At 40.1% G+C, this 19218-nt stretch overlaps 1 protein-coding gene across 2 annotated transcripts in view; it reads left to right on the top strand.

Annotated features, from left to right (window-relative positions):
• Window positions 1–19218, top strand: part of COBLL1 (cordon-bleu WH2 repeat protein like 1) — a 122520-nt gene that overhangs the window by 4267 nt on the left and 99035 nt on the right. Inside the window, exon 1 of one of the 2 annotated variants that reach the window (XM_045032927.1) lies at window positions 16122–16301. The exons of the other annotated variant lie outside the window; for it this stretch is intronic. The gene's annotated coding sequence lies outside the window, so the exon portion shown is untranslated. Of the gene's footprint in view, window positions 1–16121; window positions 16302–19218 lie in introns of those variants that run through there. 2 annotated transcript variants of the gene reach the window in all.

Below are 19218 nucleotides of genomic sequence, written 5' to 3'. Positions count from 1 at the left end.
AGTAACAGCCTTATGTCTTTGTCTTACTCATACAGTCAGTTGGATTTACAGAGACAATGCTGCTAAGCCCCGGTTAGTTAGCAAGCAGTTGTTGGTGATAAAATACATTTTTAAACAGTCTCTAAAGAAATTGCTGGCCACATTTATTGATAAATGAATTAATTTGTGCTAAATTTTAAATCTGATACCTTTTGAACCCCTTAACCCTAGAAAATTGATAAAGGTATTAATGGTTTGTTTAGGCTGGAAACTTCTATATGGTTTAGCACTGGTGTAATGGTCTTCAGTGATGTATTTACATGACTTTGTTCTTTGGAATTTTTACCATCTGTTACGCTGTGATGGGCTTTGGGGGAAGTTTCTCATGATTATTTCCCAAAGGTTAACTGTACTTATTGAGGGAAAAATTAATCATTTGAAAGAAACTACTGCAGATGGAACCCCCTTTTCTGGTAGCTTTGGGGGAAAAAGGGGGTAAATTTGGCCAATTTCTCTTTGGCTGGGGTTGAATTCAGAACAGGTAAGAATGTCGAGAGGTTTATAGCTTCAGAAAAAAGATTCTTGACCCTTGTGAGCTGCAGTATGCATTACACCAATACTGTACTTGAGTGAGTTGACATTTTCTATATATGTGAGTAAAATATTAGCTGGTACATTCTTATCATCTACCATAGTAGAAGACAGGCAATTAGATTTTGTGCCTATGGTGGTAGATTCTAGAGGCAATTTTGCAAACAGGTATATAGCTAACCTGATTATTTTTCTTTGGAAGATCAAAATAGGATTAATTTGTACTATCGACAGTTCTGTTTATTACATAATTTTAAATGAAAGATAAAATGGTTTCTGACAGAATACAGACACAGTTGCTTTCCAAACAAAAACACTATAAAAATATCCCACAGCAAGAAGCAGATTTATGCCAATGCTGGGGAAAATTCTCTCTTTACTGGAGGGATAGAAAGAGCTTGGAAAACGACAGAGGGGAGGGGGCTGAGCCATCAATTTCTGCAGTATTTAAATTTCCATTTAAAAATAATGTTCAGCATCTAGCCATTATGGGTTTGAAAACCATTTCCCAAGTATGTCGTGTTTGCAGTTGTCTTACTGAAACTGCACACTGCTTCAGCATCTCTGCTGCTGCTCACATCAGAAGAATAGGGGGAGTTCACTATTTTTAGTTGTCATTACAAATCTCAGTGCATTATTCTGTCGTGATGAGTTGGAGGAAGATAAGGGAGGTAAAAGCAGAAATGTATTTGAAAAGACTTCGTCTCCACGCAGGCCTAGAGCCAACCAGACAAAAAAGTTTGTGCATAGAGCTGAGCTGATTGGAGGAAATACCCGGTGCTTCCTAGGCAATGTGTCTTAATGCTATTATATAGTCTTGATCAGGTTAGAGCAGGGGTAGGCAACCTGTTGCACGTGAGCTGATTTTCAGTGGCACTCACACTGCCTGGGTTCTGGCCACCAGTCCGGGGGTTTCTGCATTTTAATTTAATTTTAAATGAAGCTTCTTAAACATTTAAAAAACCTTATTTACTTTACATTCAACAATAGTTTAGTTATATATTATAGACTTATAGAAAGAGACTTTTTAAAAACATTAAAATGTATTACTGGCACGTGAAACTAAATTAGAGTGAATAAATGAAGACTCGGCACACCACTTCTGAAAGATTGCTGACCTCTGGGTTAGAGAATCTGTACTGGTATAAAAATAGATAAAATGAAGAATAATCCAGGTTCTTTTAAACACATTTTTAAATACCTTCTGCATTTCCCTGCCTCTTTGACAACTAGGGGTTATATCGTGAGAAAATGGATAGTTTTTTATTTAAAAAAAAACAAACTAGCTTTTATGACTTCTAAGCAGTCTCTGTGCTTCATCAATCATTGGGATTACTGTTGTGGCCTATATAGGATTGCTGATTCTTACAATTTTATTGCAAGTCTAGAGATATCTTGTTTTATTTCTTAAAAATATAATGATTGGAGAGAACTGATTATGTGAAACTCCATTTTCCCTTTTACAAGAAGTAAGTATCTACCCTCATAGTTGCAGAGGAAAGCTTGAAACCTGACCCCCAAATTTAACATTGATTTAAAATCATCAGACTTTGAAATCTCCTGATTTTCATGAGCATTGAGGTTGATGTATTGCTTATGCAGGTCACAACGTGGGGGGAGGGGATTGTGATGCAGATTTGGGGGCTGCAGGGAGGTTCTTGTATGTATCTTCAGTGAATTGGACCCATTATCTTCCCTACAAATCTTTAGAACAATTTAGAAAATGAAATTCAGCTCTGTTAAGCACCATGAACTGTTGTTTTAAAATTGAATTATGTAGTAGCTCTTTTGTAAACACTAACATCAGATTAATTTATTATATTAGATTTTGCAGCATTCAGCCAATAAATTATAGCTGTGAAACAGTCAGATAATACCTAAACTAAAGTTCTAAAGGTTTACATCCAATCTATGAATCCTCTGTTATGAAATTCCATTAATGGTGTGAGATCCTCCAAAAGCCAAGTTCCCTGTGGTGGTAGTTATGAAAGAAATATGAAATTCATTAGTACCTCCTGAAAATCTAGGAGCCATGCTTTCATTTTAGTCACATGTAGCAAACAGAATCTTTTCTGGAGTTCTACATGGAATTATTTAGTAACTATCTGTTGTAAGTTGTTATGCAGTTTACAGAATGCATACTTATATCAGAAACTGTTATGGAAGTGTGAAATTTTAATCAGTGTATATAGGAATATTTTTATGGGTGAAAGAGAATAAGTCCATTGTGCTTATGATGCTAATTAGTAGTCCCAGCCAGAATTAGTTACGAGAAAGCACATGCCTTCAATTCATCTAAATCCAGAGTCAGAGCACCTCTGCAATTCCATTTCTGGTCCTCTTCTGGGCGGATGCTGCCAGTCCTTGTGAAATGCATGCATGAATTCTTAACAAATGTCCACCTGGGAGTATGATTAATAAACACAAGTCCACTGGGGTCCTAATCAGCGGTCAAGTCTTAGATAAGATAAAAATATATGCAACTGTAAGAAGTACAGAAAATGTTTAGAAAACAAAGAAACAAAAAAAGAGAAAAATCAAACTGGCAACAGTGTTGTACAGCTTTACTATGAAAGTTCCTTCCCTTGCCCCCCCCCACTGCATATTTGTAACTAATAAAATTGACTATTTTCTATCTAGATCTTATAAAGAGCCATGTTAGCTTACTATCAAATGTTCAGTGTTTACCTGCCATACAGGCAGTTGAGCTGATTATAACCAGCACTTTTTAGATAGCTGCCATATATGGTGCTTTATGTCAGATCTGTTTCAACTGAAACAGCATCAAATAATTGTCTGACACAATTGTATGTTGCTCTTAACTGCTCCATTTCAGAGTTGGTTTGATTCCCAGTAAAACTTGTCAGGTCAGAAATCACTGTGTGTTTGTGAAGTCTTCAGTGGTGATGTTACAGCCCTTCACTATCAGAGTGTGTTGCTGTGGGAATGAGATCAAGGAAACTTTAGGGGCTTAGGGAATGTGGATAGTAGGGTAACAAAATGTGTCGGAGTATAATGTGTAAATAAAGAAAAGTAGGCAGGGCCATTTCAAATCTTTGTCCAAGGTGGATGGTATCCTGTCAAAAGCAAAAATAAGGGCCAGTATGAAAGTAAGGAGTTGATGAATAGTATGTCAGATATGTTGAAGGGAAAAAACATTCAAGGGTGGAGGTGTTTTTTAATAAAACAATAAACAATTATTTTTATTAGCCTCTGTTATGTAGGAAATGAATAACTGTGTATTATCATCCCAAAGATTGGGATGCTTTCGTCTATATGCAAAGAGAGCAGTTCAAATGGGAAACACTTAGAAATCAGTGTTCATGCTGAGTAACTTGCAAAGGAGTGTCAATTGGAAGGAGAGAAAAGGAGAAACCTCTTGTAGCAGAACCCAGGGATTTCAGTTTCCTCTGGAATAGGCTTAGAAGGTATCTGTCATCTGAAGAGCAAATGAATTAAGTATTTTTTGAGCTGGAAATAAAAGTAAATTCTAGCAGATCTACTTTAGCAATATTTAAAGAGGGACATGAATTTCATAAGTTAGAGCAATCTTCCCTCCATGAAGTCAAATATTGCTGCTGGCTGACATGAAAGTGGGGGGAGGAAAGTTTCTAAATCCACTATTAGTTGAGGCTAATTGTTCTTCCCTGGTTTTGTGTGTATATAAGCTGCCATTATTATAATGGCAATTACATACACAAATCAATGAGACAGCAGGCCCCTGATTATTCAGGATGTAAAGACGGAGATGGTCTGGGAGGGATGGACGGGGACGGATGTGGCGGGGGGAATAAGAGATGGCTTGTTCATCTAGACTAACTGATTATTATATAATGAATCAACATAACTGTTCAGTGAGTGAATGAAAGGAAGAGAATCGCTTGATAAACAGGGTGAAAAAAATCTGTATTTTTAATACATCTAAATGTATACATCTGGGAACAAAGAATGCAGGCCATACTTACTGGGTGAGGGGCTCTATCCTGGGAAGCAGTGACTCTGACAAAGACTGGGTCGTGGTGGATAATCAGTTGAACAAGAGCTCCCAGTTTTGATGCTGTGGCCAAAAGAGCTAATGGGATCTTGGGATGTATAAACTGTAGAATCTTGAGGAGGAGTAGAGAGGTTATTTTACCTCTGTGTTTGGCACTGGTGCAACTGCTGCTGGAATACTGTCCAGTTCTGGTGCCCATAGTTCAGGAAGGATGTTGGTAAATTTGGAGAAGATTCAGAGAAGAGCTGTGAGAATGATTAAAGAATTAGAAAACATGTCTTATAGTAATAGATTGAGTTCCTTGAGCTTATTTAGCTTAACAAAGAGAAGGTTAAGGGGTGACTTGATTAGTCTATAAGTACCTTCATGAGGAACCAAATATTTAGTAATGAGCTCTTCAATCTAGCACAAAAAGGGTATAACACAATCCAGTGGCTGTTAGTTTGAGCTAGACAAATTCAGACTGGAAACAGTGTACATATTTAATGGTGAGAGTATTAACCATTGGAACAATGGTGAATTTTCCATCACTGACCTTTTAAAATCAAGGGTTGGATGTTTTTCTAAAAGATATGTGCTAGGAATTTTGGGGAAGTTCTCTGGCCTGTGTTATACCGTGGGGTCAGACTAGATGATCACAATGGTCCCTTCTGGCCTTAGAATCTGTGAATCTGTTTTATAAGTACTTGTAAATTAAAGTAGATTTAATTGCACACTTTCTCTCCATTATAATTTTTCCCCTAACTTTTACTACCTTCTCTAACTGCAGACCTGGCGTTCTGATTTATGTTCACGTTGCTGCTGCTGTCTGAGGGCTTGGCTACACTTGCAAGTTGCAGCACTGGTAGAGGCTTTCCAGCGCTGCAATTAGTAACCGTCCACACCTGCAAGGCACATCCAGCGCTGCAACTCCCTGGCTGCAGCGCTGGCTGTACACCTGGTCAGGTTGGGGTGTAGCGATTGCAGCGCTGGTGATCCAGCGCTGCTCATCAAGTGTGGACACACGCCAGCGCTTTTATTGGCCTCCAGGGAATAAGGAGATATCCCAGAATGCTTTTAACTAAATTACTATCTTTGTTTTGTTATGCAGCCTCTCTTTGTTTTGTTGTGAACTCCGATCGGAGCTCCGTTGAACTGCTTATCTAAAAAAACAAACACTGATCACAGCAAACAGGAGCTATCTGTACCTGGCTGTGAAAGATCAAATGAGAGGCAGGGAGTGAATGTTTGCTTGACAGAGAAACAGCGTTGGATGCAGGCTGTTTGCAATTAAGACTAAGGGTTCGCGAACATTTTGTGATTTTTCAATCCAGGAAGCTAACACACAGTGTTGGCTCCAAAAATCCACTCTCTCTATCTTCCTCGCTCCCTGTCACAGTACACCACCCTCCACCCCCCTCTTTTGAAAAGCACGTTGTTGCCACTTGAATGCTGGGATAGCTGCCCATAATGCAGCACTCCCCACAGCGGTGCAAATGTGGCCACACACCAGCGCTGGTAGCTGTGAGTGTGGCCACACACCAGCGCTGTAACTCCCAGCGCTGCAACTTTCAAGTGTAGCCAAGCCCTGAGTATAGGCATCCCTCTTCACTGTAAGTGTTGCTGACTATATACTATTGTAGAACTCAGTAGGTATCTGCAAGTTGACATCAAGGCATTAGTGGATGAAGAGGAACCTAGATGTTGACTCTGGGATCCCTGTAGAGTTCTACAACCACATCTTGTGTTAGTACAATGAAGAGAAAATTCTTTGGCTATACAGCAGGCAACAGTGGAGTGTTAAAGAACACATTGCTTTGAGCTGTCCCCTGGATATTCAAAAGCTGTAATAATTTAAGTTGAATCCCCACTTGTGGTGCAGTCCTGCAGTTTGAAATTTAACCTTATGTTCAGAAGGTAGACTAGTAAATTCCTGCAGCTCAATGAGATTTAAATAGATATAAAATATTCTGTAATAAAATTTGGATTATTATGAGCTAACCCTTTTCTAATATAGATTAAAAAAATTTTTTCTAAAAAAAAAAATAAAAATCTGTTTGCGAAGGGGAATGACATGGCTAATACAACATGAGGTATTATAGAATTGAAAGTTACTCAATTGGATAAAAAGTGATGTAGTTTTCTAGCAAGTGAGACCCGATGTTTATATAAAAACATACTACAGTTTATACTGTCTTTTTATTGTATCGACTAGAAGGACACTTTGAGATTAAGGACAGAATCCTGATATATCTGGGAAATGTTGCCAGGGAGTTAAAATACATGTCAGCTGTTCAGCAAGATTGGAGTTGTTTGCTCTGTTTTCTTTCACTGGTATAGGGAGCCCCACATGAATATTTTTAGCTAGAAGTCAAACTCATGCTATGATAAAGCACTTGCTGTGCTAGTTTTTAAAATTCACTAATGGTTTGCAGAGGAGACAGCTCTTTTAATAAATGTATTCAGTATCCAAGGAAATATGTGGAGAAGATTGTTCATTTTCCACCTCAGTTCTGGAAATATAATAATTTTGTGTTGGTATGGAAAATATGGCTCAATCTTATTAAAAAGACATCTTTGTACCACCCCCAGAGCAGTGTAAACAATGCTCACTCTGTGCATAAGTCATGATCTTAAATTCTTTCAAATGCCAGTGGCTGTAGTTTCTATTCTTTGCTCTGCATCTTTCCCATTGAGTAACACGTTGCTTTATGTTCCAAACAAATTGCATCTTAAACGAACATTATTAGAAATTTGAATAGTGTAGTTTTCTTCATGTTGCAGTTTCAATTTTATCCTTCTGAATCACCCTTTTTAATTCTTACATATTTAAGACCACTGGTGAACCTTTGGAACATTTAAACAGCAATATGTCACCAGGCCCAGATGGTATTTACCCAAGAGTTCTGAAGGAACCCAAATGTGAAATTGTAGCACTACTAACTGTAGTCTGTAACGTGTCATTTAAATCAGCTTTTCTACCAGATGACTGGAGGTTAGCTAATGTGATGCCAGTTTTTAAAAAGGGCTCCAGAAGTGATCCCAACAATTGCAGGCCTATCAGCCTGATTCAGTATCGGGCAAACTGGTTGAAACTATAATAAAGAACAATATTGTCAGACATATAGGTAACAGAATTTGTTGAGGAAGAGTCCATTTGGTTTTAGTAAAGGGAAATCGTGCCTCACCAATTGACTAGAATTCTTTGAAAGGGTCAACAAGCATGTGGACCAAGGGGATCCAGTGGATATAGTGTACTTAGATTTTCAGAAAGCCTTTGACAAGGTCCCTCACCAAAGGCTCTTATGCAAAGTAAGCTGTCATGGGCTAAGAGGGAAGGTGCTCTGGTGGATTGGTAACAGGTTAAAAGATAGGAAACAAAGGGTAGGGTATAAATGGTCAGTTTTCAGAATGGAGAGAGGTAAATAGTGGTGTCCCCCAGGGGCCTGTTCTGGGACCAGTCCTAATCAACATATTCATAAATGATCTGGAAAAAGGGGTAAACAGTGAGGTAGCAAAATTTGCAGACGATACAAAATTACTAATGATAGTTAAGACGCAGGCAGACTGTGAAAAGCTACAAAAGGATCTCTCAAAACTGTGAGACTGGGCAACAAAATAGCAGATGAAATTTAATGTTGATAAATGCAAAGTAATGCACATTGGAAAACATCCCATCTATACATATAAAATGATGGGGGTGTAAATTAGCTGTTACCACTCAAGAAAGAGATCTTGGAGTCATTGTGGATAGTTCTCTGAAAACATCCACTCAATGTGCAGTGGCAGTCAAAAAAGTGAATAGAATGCTGAAAATAATTATGAAAGGGATAGATAATAGGACAGAAAATATCATGTTGCCTCTATATAAATTCATGGATTTATATAGAGGCAACCACATCTTGAATTCTGTGTGCAGATGTGGTTATCCCATCTCAAAAAATATATATTGGAATTGGAAAAAGTTCAGAAAAGGGCAACAAAAATGATTAGGGGTATGGAACAGTTGCCATGTGAGGAGAGATTAATAAGACTGGGACTTTTCACCTTGGAAAAGAGACAGCTAAGGAGAGAGATGATTGAGGTCTATAAAATCATGACTGGTGTAGAGAAAGTAAATAAGGAAGTATTGTTTACTTCTCATAACACAAGAACCAGAGGTCACCAATGAAATTAATAGGCAGCAGGTTTAAAACAAATAAAAGGAAGTATTTCTTCACACAATGCACAGTCAACCTGTGGAACTCCTTGCCAGAGAATGTTTTGAAGGCCAAGACCATAAAGGGGTTCAAAAAAGAACTAGATAAATTCATGAAGGATAGGTCCATCAATGGCTATTAGCCAGTATGGGCAGGAATGGTGTCCCTAGCCTCTGTTTGCCAGAAGCTGGGAATGAACGACAGGGAATGGATCACTTGATGATTTCCTGTTCTGTTCATTCCCTCTGGAACACCTGGCACTGGCCACTGTCAGAAAACAGGATACTGAACTAGATGGACCTTTGGTCTGACCCAGTAGGCTTCTTACGTTCTTAATGCTTTATTCTGTCATTCATATATAGTCCCCTTTGTACCACTTGGGCAGCGTAAAGCGTCCTTTACACAGTGCTGACTGCACTGGAAAGGGGCCTTAGTATAAATTGAGAATCAGGCCTTTAGACATTGTGTTCTAGATCTCCTAACTCCCAGTTCCTTACTTTAATCCCTATGCCTGTGTATGTGTGTTTGTATTTCACCATCCGAGGGAATACATTGCTGTGGGAATACACAAGCATCTCTCGCAATTGTCCCTTGTAATATGAATGACCTAAAGCAGCGGTTCTCAAAATGTAGTATGTCTTGGTTTAAAAAAACAAAACCTAAACTTCATGATAACTCTAAGCTGCACTGATTAACACTACCAATGTTGTGTGACAAGTACTTTTGAGTTTTAGATGTAGTATGAACAGTCTGAAAGAGTGAGAATCACTGACCTGCAGGTAACTACATGTTATGCAATAAAGTTGGACACCTGAGGTATCTTTTAGGCATCTGAAATGAAGGTGCATCTGTATTTAGGTTTTCTTTTTTATTATTATAGGTAGTAGGGTGACCAGATAGCAAGTGTAAAAAATCGGGACTGAGTGGGAGGTTATAGGTGTCTATATAAGAAAAAAGCCCCCAAAATCAGGACAGTCCCTATAAAATAAGGACATCTGGTCACCCTAATAGGTAGTATAAACCCTTTGTTCCCCTTCCCATTAGAGCACTTAACCATGACAACAGGCTTTTTTCGGGGAGAGATCTAAATGACCAGCCCCTTCCAAAGCTTGATGTGATTCATTCTCTTGTGCCTTGTGGGGGCAATATCATATCTATTGATAAGTAATATTAGTGCCTCTATGTCTGAAAGTGGGGGCCAAAGGCTTGCTCACATTCAGTGTTAGGGACTATGAAAACAGAAATAAAATACACTGGTGAGGTGGTATATGGTAGCAAAGCAGTAAAAGGAAGCTTGAATTGCAGGTGTCCAGACTGTACTTGTCATGTAGGTAAATAGAGGAATTTGGTCTTCAGGTCAGTTGGAGTATTGCCTTTCTTGATCATTACATTCACTTGAAGAAAAAGAAAATGTGTACAAACACCAAGTTAATTTTTAAGAAGGGTACTACCATCTTCAGATCTCAGTGGTGTGAGGCCACATGAATTTAACACCAAGCCAGAATGGCATCAGGAGCAGAGAGCAGCAACTGTGTGCTTGGATGGGTTAACCTGGCTGTTGTTCCATGCAGTGAGAAAAACAAGAGGAAGAGTTGTAACAGCTGTGTTTTGTAGGTGACAATTTTATTTAAGATGATTTCAGAAAGTACCTAAAGTGCTAAACATTAATATGGGTGCAAGCTGCACCACTGCAATGCTGATTCTTTGACTCAACAACTTGACTCAATCCCTCCTCACATGTAGAGAAACTTCAATTTTCACGTCAATATCCTGCCACCCTTCAGTGCCTTTCTCTAACATCCTTGTGGGATCATTGGCATTCGACTGGTTGTTGTATTAATGAATTTGATCTAATTTTCACCAAATACAGTTCTCTCTTGAACATGATCCCTGTATTCTCACTCTGTGATCACTACTTGATTGCTCCCCACTTTCTCTCTCTCCCCCCTGTCCTTCCTTCTGTGGATTCTATCAACATTTCTTAATTCTCTACGGGTCTCTCTCTGACTCATGGTCTTTCATCCCCTGTATTCACATCATTGTAATAATCTTTGTACAAAATATGCTTTGTGAGGTATCCTTTGAAAATTAATAACTTGCTGGTCAATATCATCATGGGGAAACATATGTAGCAAGGTTATATGTAAAGCTATGACTTTCCCTTGTAGGATGTTAGCACACATTCAAACCCACACAGCCCTGACTAGGCAAAAGTTGTTAAACGGGTCTATCCGAAACAAAGGAACGTATGCTTACCTCATTTTACCTGTGAGTAATAAAAAGGGTACTTGAGGCATCAAGGGAGGGTGGGGGGAATAGCAGGAGACAAGACAGATCTCTATTTCAGCACACACAGGGGAGAGGAAAGCCTATGGAGCCACCTTAACCACTGGACTCCATGTCACCTTCTTTACTGTTCAAATAAACTTTGATTTGAGAGGTAATCCTCAGAAGAATCCACTTCAAAGGATGACTGGACTATAAAAGGGATACACCCCAAGCCCACCTCCCCCTTTCACCTAAGAAGATAAAGGAACCAGCCCTTTGACTTTGAGAGGGATACTGACCTGACAGTTTGGTCAGCAATGTTGTTGGGAACCTGTGGTAAGGCTTTGACCTTGAACCAAGTCTCACTTGTCAAGTTTTAGCTACTAGAAAGTATTTTATTTCTCTTGTAATCATTTCTGACTTTAATACCTTAGATTTTGAGTGAGTACAAGTATATCTCTTTATAGTTAAATAAACTTGTCTTATTTTTAATATAAAGTAACCCAATATTGTGTTTTAACTGAACTGGTTGGTAACTCCAATTAAAGTTGCAAAATGTTGAATATTGCCCCTTATGGGGAACGAGGACCTCCCATATCTGAACTGCCCAGGTGAGAGCTGGACAGTGCAGAACGTACATTTTACAGAAAACTCAGGACTGGGAGTGTGTTGGGGTACCCTGCAAGTAGTAACCACGGCTGGTGGAAGCCAGTGTGTGACTGGACTGTTGCTGAAATGCTTCTGAGGTTAAAGCTGCTGGGCAAAGGCTATAGCTGTACACAAACACCCAGGGTGTAACATGTATGCTGTTATACTGTTTGTGAGTGGACCAGTTTGGGAGCTGTGACAGCAAAACATTGTGAGGCAGCTAGGGTTACAGGGCAGGCAGTGATACAACCTCTCACTGGTCCGGATTGCACCCTGCAGTTGACACATCCCTACCTGATTCCTGTTTTGACACTCTCTCCAATGACACTACTTTGCTGCCCCACTAATTCCATCCTTGGCTTTCTTCCCCCAGTAACTTCTACCTCATTCCTGTTCTTATGCTGCTCCCAGTCTTTGGAGGAAGCCCTGTGATTATGTTGACTTCTATGATTTTAGGTCTACTTCCTTTTTCCTCAGTTCTCCTCTCCTCTTCTGGAAGACTTCTGTCTTTGCTCTATTCCAGTGTTACAGCAGATAATGCGAACAACTTTAGAAGGAATATAAAACATCACGCTTTAGGGTTTGGTAACTTCTAGCTAATATAAATTAGGATGAGACTTTCATGGAGGGCAGATTATCCCACATCTACTTACTATGGGGATTTTTGCATCTTCTGAAACATTTGGTGCTGGTCACTCTTGGAGACAGGATGTTGGGCTAAATGAATCACAGGTTTGATTCAATATAGTGGTTCCTATGTTCATGTGTATTCTTCTTCCCTGATCTTCTATCTTGTATTTTTTATGCTGTCATTAAACTCTCTTCTGAGATCTTCTGCATCCAGCTCTGCCTGCCATGTTGACAGTTTTTTAATAAAAATAATTGGCATATGTAACAAGAACTCCCTCCTTCCCAGCAGTTCTCACATCACCAAATCTTATTTCCTCCTTCAGCCCAGTCTCACTTCTTCTATGCTTCTTACCCTTCAGAACTATTCCTTCCTGTAGACTAGATTCTTTTTCTCTTTCCCGCCTTCTGAAATGTAGTTTTCTACCACAGAGAACTGGTGATCAATACGTTTTATTTCCATCCACTTAACACTTCTGCTGCTTTCAAATAGCATAAATAAATATCAGAAACATTCTTTGCGATTAGCCATTGGGCAATAATAGAGGATTTGTAATAATGTATCCTTTCCAGTAGACACATGTTTGCCCTACTGTAGTACAAGTTCAGTGCATTTTTCTGGTTATGGTAAAGGTAGCCATGTCTTTAATAGAAGCTTAAAAAATGGCACATTTTGGTGTTCGCTCACTTCTAACCAATATATACACTGCTTTTTCTGGTGAAGACACATAAAAGTTTCTATTCTACATACTATATTCCTTTATGTATAATGGGGTTGATACTTAGGTTATTCCTTCAAAGATTCTTATCGCTAGTGATGATTATCTGACCATTCTGGAACCCTCTGTCCTGTGTTCTGTGCAGCCGTCTATGATTCTTCTCCATTTCCCAATCCCCAAATATTTCCATGTCATCTTCTAGTCTTCATCCCAAAATAGGCTCCCTGTAAAGCCTCCCTGCCCAGGAACTTGGAATGGAATTAAAAAATAAGTGTAGTGACTCACAAATGTTCATTACAAATTTCAAAAATATACAGTGGTGATTTTAGCAATATGAATATTGACTACACCTAAAAAAATCACCATGGCGCCAAAACAAATACTCTATTCTCTTACTAGTGTGTTAGTGGTTCTTCGATTTTTTTTTTTTTTTTTTTTTTTTTTTGGAAAGTCACTGCTCACATTTTTTCCTGCCTGCTTCCACCCACCAAACAAATAATTCCTGGCTCTCCATCTCCAAAGTTTAAAAACCGCCAACAAATCAGTTTGAAACATAACTTTAAAAAGGCCTTGCTTGCCAAGACTCAATCCAGAACAATTTTTTTTATTGCACAGTTATAAACCTTTGGAAATAGTGACTTATAATGCAACTGCTGAAGCTTCATCATGTGCAATAATATAAACTAGAGTTGTATATATTTCTCTTTGTGTAGTCTTAGGCGGGGGTTGAAAAATTTGCCTGACCATCTACTAGATGAGTGCTAAGGTGAAAAATGTGTGCTGTCACAGCCCCAAAGCTTCTTTTGAGTTCACAACTCCTTGGCCCTAGTTGCCTTACTCATGTTCACATAAAATTGCTACTCACTCAGAGACCAAGTGAGTAGGTTTCTTAAGGCCTGTCTGTGGGTACCACTTGCATACGAGGATTAAGCTATGTATGTGAAATCTTGGTCCCATTGAGGTCAGTGGAAGGCACCGTATGTTTACAGATGATATAATTTCAGGACAATCTCAGTAAATTGTAAATGTTATTGCAGTAAAGATGTTGTTCACTTCCATCAGGAAACTGCTGCTGTATTTGTATTTATATTTAGAAATACCATTAACCTGGGCATTTAATTGGGGCATGGTGCATTTCTTTTTTTTTCTTAAAAGTTAGTTTTGTAATTCATAGGAATAATACCATGTTGATTAAACACAGGATGTCATATGATTGTTACAATCTGTGAAGATGAGTTTTTTTTTTCCTCGACTTGCTTCAAAATTTCCTTTTGTTTAATGGGAAAAACCACTGATCTATCGCTCCTGGGACAAGTGTAGCTTGTAATTATTTATGGTGCTTTCTTTTCCTTTCTTTGTGATGCACAAATATGTTCCTGTCTGCCACATATTGGATCAGAAGTAGAAAGTTTTCATATAAATTCTGTTCAGGAATTAGTTAATATATTTGTAGAGAAACTAGTAATATAGTGGCAGCTGTAGAAGTATCTTGAAGTGGTAGGGTTTTCAGAGATACTTCTACCATCCTTGGGTGGCAGGTATGGTTCTACTACGAGGAAGCTGCGAGCAGTGAGGGAAACCTTGCTGGAAGGGATCTGCCAGCCTCTTTCCAGAATGGTGAGATTTCTGGGGTAAGTCTCACGATAAATTTTCCTGTTACATCCAGGGTAAACAATCTCTAAGAAGTTTTATATAGGAATATAGTAATTACAATATTGGATTAGACCCAAGATCCATCTAGTTGGTAACCTGTCTCTGATAGTGATCAGTACCAGATGCTTCAGAGTAAGTAGGTAGATGTGGGATAACCTGCAGTTGTCAGATATGGGATATTCTGCCCCTATCATTAGGTTTTATCCTGATCCCAATAGTTAAAGAATGACATTAACCCTAAATCATGAGATTTAATATCTTTTCCAAAGTTGCTGATATAATTAATTATGGCCACTCTGGATATTCTTGACATCCATATAATTATTCAATCCCTTTTTGAATGATGTTAAATTCTTGGTCTCAACAACTTTCTGTGGCGCTGAATTCCAGAGTTTAATTACAGGTTGTGTGAAAAAGTATTTTTATCAGTTTGATGGGATTATTCACACGAGTAATAGCTCACTAAAGTGTAAAAGAGCTCTACAGTCTAGCCCTAAAGCAGCATGAGATACTTTCTTTATAAAGGGTATGGAAGAAGTTATAACATTTTATAGTTTTTATGGAAATAAAAAAGCTGAAGGGCAAGATTATTAAAGGTGTTTTGGTACCTAGCTCCTATTGGCTGGCCCTACGAGCTCAATAGTTGTACCCTTGGGTCCATGTGAATCAGTACATGAGAAAAGTTGAGTACATGAGTAAGCTTTGCTGGCTCAAGCCCTAATTTATTACATAATTAATTCCAAAGTGTTAAAACATTGTATAATGTTTGACATATTGCTCTGTTATTAACACATCCAGCACAGTACCTCAGGCATTCCGAAACAATTGAAAGTAGACAGAATCATAATCAAATGTATTTTAGATGGACCAAAAGAAGGGAGTAGGTCCACTGAAATGTCAGATTAGACAGACTACTAAAGCACCCATTCGAAGTAGAGTGGCCTGTTAATAAAGAGACTGGATTTATGGTATATTACAACAATTTGTAACCCACTAAACCCCCCTTTTTGCCCTATGACTGCAGAGGTTTTGAGGGGCCGCTTTACGTTGAATGGCCCCTTAGAATATGTGTAAACACTGCGTTGCTTACATTGACTGTTGCTGCCTTTCAGAAGTCAGCCTGCAGTGCCCCACACTGACAGTTAAATCGGTGCAAGCCCTCCTTGTGAGGACATGCATCGCTGATACAAGAAACACAGTGTGGACATGCAAAAGCAATTTAATTACTGTGGTAGCAGTAAGTTGACGTTACTTAGGTCGACTTAATTTTGTAGTATAGACCTAAGGTGAACTTATTTTTGTACAGTAGACTGGAACTTAATCTGTTTAGTATTCCCGTCTGTTTCTAAAATATGACCACATGTGAATGGTATGTATTCATAAATTAATGAACAGTATGTTTTTGTATCCATATACAGGTTGCTATTTGACTGCATTTTCAATGGGGGGCATGAAAGTAGAAAGAACTGTGGATTTCTGACAGAGAGGATTACTGTGTGATGGGTTGGACACCCCCGCCCCCGATCCGGGATGCCACCTGATGTGCTGGGGTTCCACTGGCTCCACCTTTTCCATCAGCCTGGGTTTCCTCACCCTGTCCTAGCTGTGCCAGGCCTTCAAGCCTTCTCCAGCATACACATACAGGTAGGAACACACCCAGCTGCAAATGGACACAGAGACACTGAGATTAGTTCTGTGTGGGAGGAATCAGCTTGGGGATTCACCCAGTACTCATGTGCACACCCCATTTGGGGGGAGTAAATCCAAAATAATATTGTCTTGCGCTGTATAGAAACATCTGCACAGCGCAAGCTTGTAAAAATTCGCCCTCTCCCTCAATGTGGAGAGAGATATGCACAGCCTTTTGCTCATATGAATTGCACAAGCTGGGTTTTGAAATGAACAAGAAATAAGTTTAACTACAAAAGGTAAATTTTAAGCTATTAAAAGGGATGGCAAACGGAACAAAGCAGATTACTGAGCAAATAAAACAAAACATTCAAACTAAGCTCAGTAGGCTCAAGAAACAGGTTACATTGTAATTTCTCACCCTAAATGTTTTTTTAGGCAAGTTGCAGAGTTCCTGTGGCTTAGCGTTCCAGTTATTTCTCTTTACAGATTGGCCTCTTGTCTGAGCCTGGACTCAACCCTGCCTTTTAGCAGTCTTCCTTCCTGGGCAGGCAATTGAGGACAGTCCTGTTTGTGTTACTCCCCAGCCTTAAATAGAATTTGCATAAAGTGGGAACCCTTTGTTTCGAGTGGAAAACTACCAGCTGTGTCCAAGGTGGTACTCTGTACCAGGTGCAGTGTCAAAGCAACATCCCAGGAAGCTCCTCAGGATGGTGGGAGATTAGTATCTCCAAAGTTCTATTGTCCTCCTTAAATGGCTCATTCAGGCTGATTGCCTACTGCAGGGGTGGCAGCCTGAGCCTGAGCCTGAGAAGGAGCCAGAATTTACTAATGTACATTGCCAAGGAGTCACAGTAATACGTCAGCAGTCCCTCATCAATTCCCTCCCGCCCACCGGCATCCCTGCCAATCAATGCCGCCTCCTCCCTGCCTGCACCTCCTGATCAGCTGTTTTGTGGCATGCAGGAGGTTCTTGGCGGGGGGGGAGGGAGGGGGAAGAGTGAGGGCGCGGCAGGCTCAGAGGAGGGGGCAAGAAGGGGTGGAGCGGGGGCAGGGTCTGTGGCAGAGCCGGGGGTTGAGCAGTGAGCAGCCCCTGGCACGTTGGAAAGTTGGTGCTTGTAGCACCATACATACAAATTGGGTAAACACATTCAGTAGATCGATGGTCTCCAACCTTTTTATGCCCAAGATCACTTTTTGAATTTAAGGGCAACTCAGGATCTACCCTGATCCTTCCCCGAGGCCCTGCCCCTTCACTCCATTTCCCCCCCCTCCCCTCCATTGCTCACTCTCCCCGACCCTCACTCACTTTCACTGCTGGGGCAGGGATTTGGGAGGGGGCTCTGGGCTGACCCTGGGGCAGGGGGTTGGGATGCAGGAGGGTGTTTGGGATGTGGGCTCTGGGAGGGAGTTTGGGTGCAGGAGAAGGCTCTGGGCTGGGGCAGAGTGTTGGGGTGCAGGATGGGGTTTGGGATATGGGCTCTGGGAGGGAGTCTTGGTGCAGGAGGGGGCTCCTTCTCTCAACGATTAGTCAAGTGCCCTGAGGTGATCTAGATGCACTTTTCAGTTGGTGCTGAGTATCACCACATCATCTAAGTACACAGATGCATGTTGTTGCCACATGTAATCCATGAGTCTCTGGAGAATTGGCAGGGGCTCCATGAAGCCCAAAAGACATCATGGTGAAATGGATCATGCTCAGCAGAGTGGCAAAAGCAGTCTTCTCCCAAGATGCTGGCATCAGTACATCCCATTACACCTCTTTTGATGCGAGTGATTAGCCAAACTTTGGGGTCTTGCAGATTGTTCTAGTTAAGAAGAGAAATTGATGATGGAACCAGGTATTTTTGTTGCAATTCTGTTTATTTACAAGTTTATGTACAAAGTCCTGTTTCCCTGAATGTGGAAAGAATTGAACCAGAGAGTTTTTTCCTGCCTACAGCATCAAACCAGTTTCAGCCATCATCCCCCTGAAAGCTCCCTAGGCTTTTCCTTAGGATCATGCTGTTGCATTTGTTCAGGCTGTGGTGGAGCTTCCTGCTCCTTCTGTTACTGTGGTGGTGCTCCTGCTGCCTCCTCCCCTCTCCCATCTTTACCCAAAACAATACTCAGACAAGCACACTGCCCACATATTTCTAACTCCTAGGTGGTATGCCTTCATTTTAGGAAGGGGCTGCTGAAACATTTGTTATAGCTATCTTAAATGAGGGGCAGTGGTCGCCCCCTACAGTTTTTAAATGAGGTTTAACCCAGCTTGTATCTGTATAAATGTCCAAAGCTTTTAGTGTGGCATTCATTAAATGTTTCTATTCTGTAACTGAAAAAGAGGGGGAAAAAATCACCTCTGTTGGCTTGGATTCTGTTTATAGTAGGTATAAATTTGGAGTATGTTTGGTCTCATCCTATTCTCTAAGGGTGTGTCTGCATTTTTAATCCAAAACTTTTTGATGCATCTCAGGTAACTTGAAGTATGCAGTTCGCACAAGTAGTGAGCACACAGAATACCTGTTCCATTTTCAATTCTCATCATGTGAACACATGGCAACAGTTTGCTGTGAACTGAGAGCGTAGCATTCTTGGGGGTTATCTAGGGTCTTTTACTTAATTGCTAAGCAGCGTGCGTCCTGAGGTTGATTTTGCTGTGAATTGTGGGAAGTCAATGGGTTCAAATCGTAAAAAAAACCTCCTTTGTTTCCTCTTTCTGTGCCCCATACATTTGTCCTTGGTGAGGGGAAGGTGCAGGCATCAGGCTTTGAATAATGTTTGGGATGGGTTGTGCTATAATTGTATAGGATCCTGTCCAGTTAATCAAAAAACTGACAGGTCACATGTCCCCTACTGTGTTGCCTCCTTTTGTCCTTCATTGCAGTGTTCTTTCTCTTGAGCTGCTTGCTCTTTATCTGGCATTACTTGGCGTCACAGTCATAGGATT

This window comes from Mauremys mutica, chromosome 10, assembly GCF_020497125.1.
Source record: "Mauremys mutica isolate MM-2020 ecotype Southern chromosome 10, ASM2049712v1, whole genome shotgun sequence".
Lineage (NCBI taxonomy): Eukaryota > Metazoa > Chordata > Testudines > Geoemydidae > Mauremys > Mauremys mutica.
Note: the sequence above shows the minus strand (reverse complement) of the source record. Positions and strands in the feature narration are given on the sequence as shown.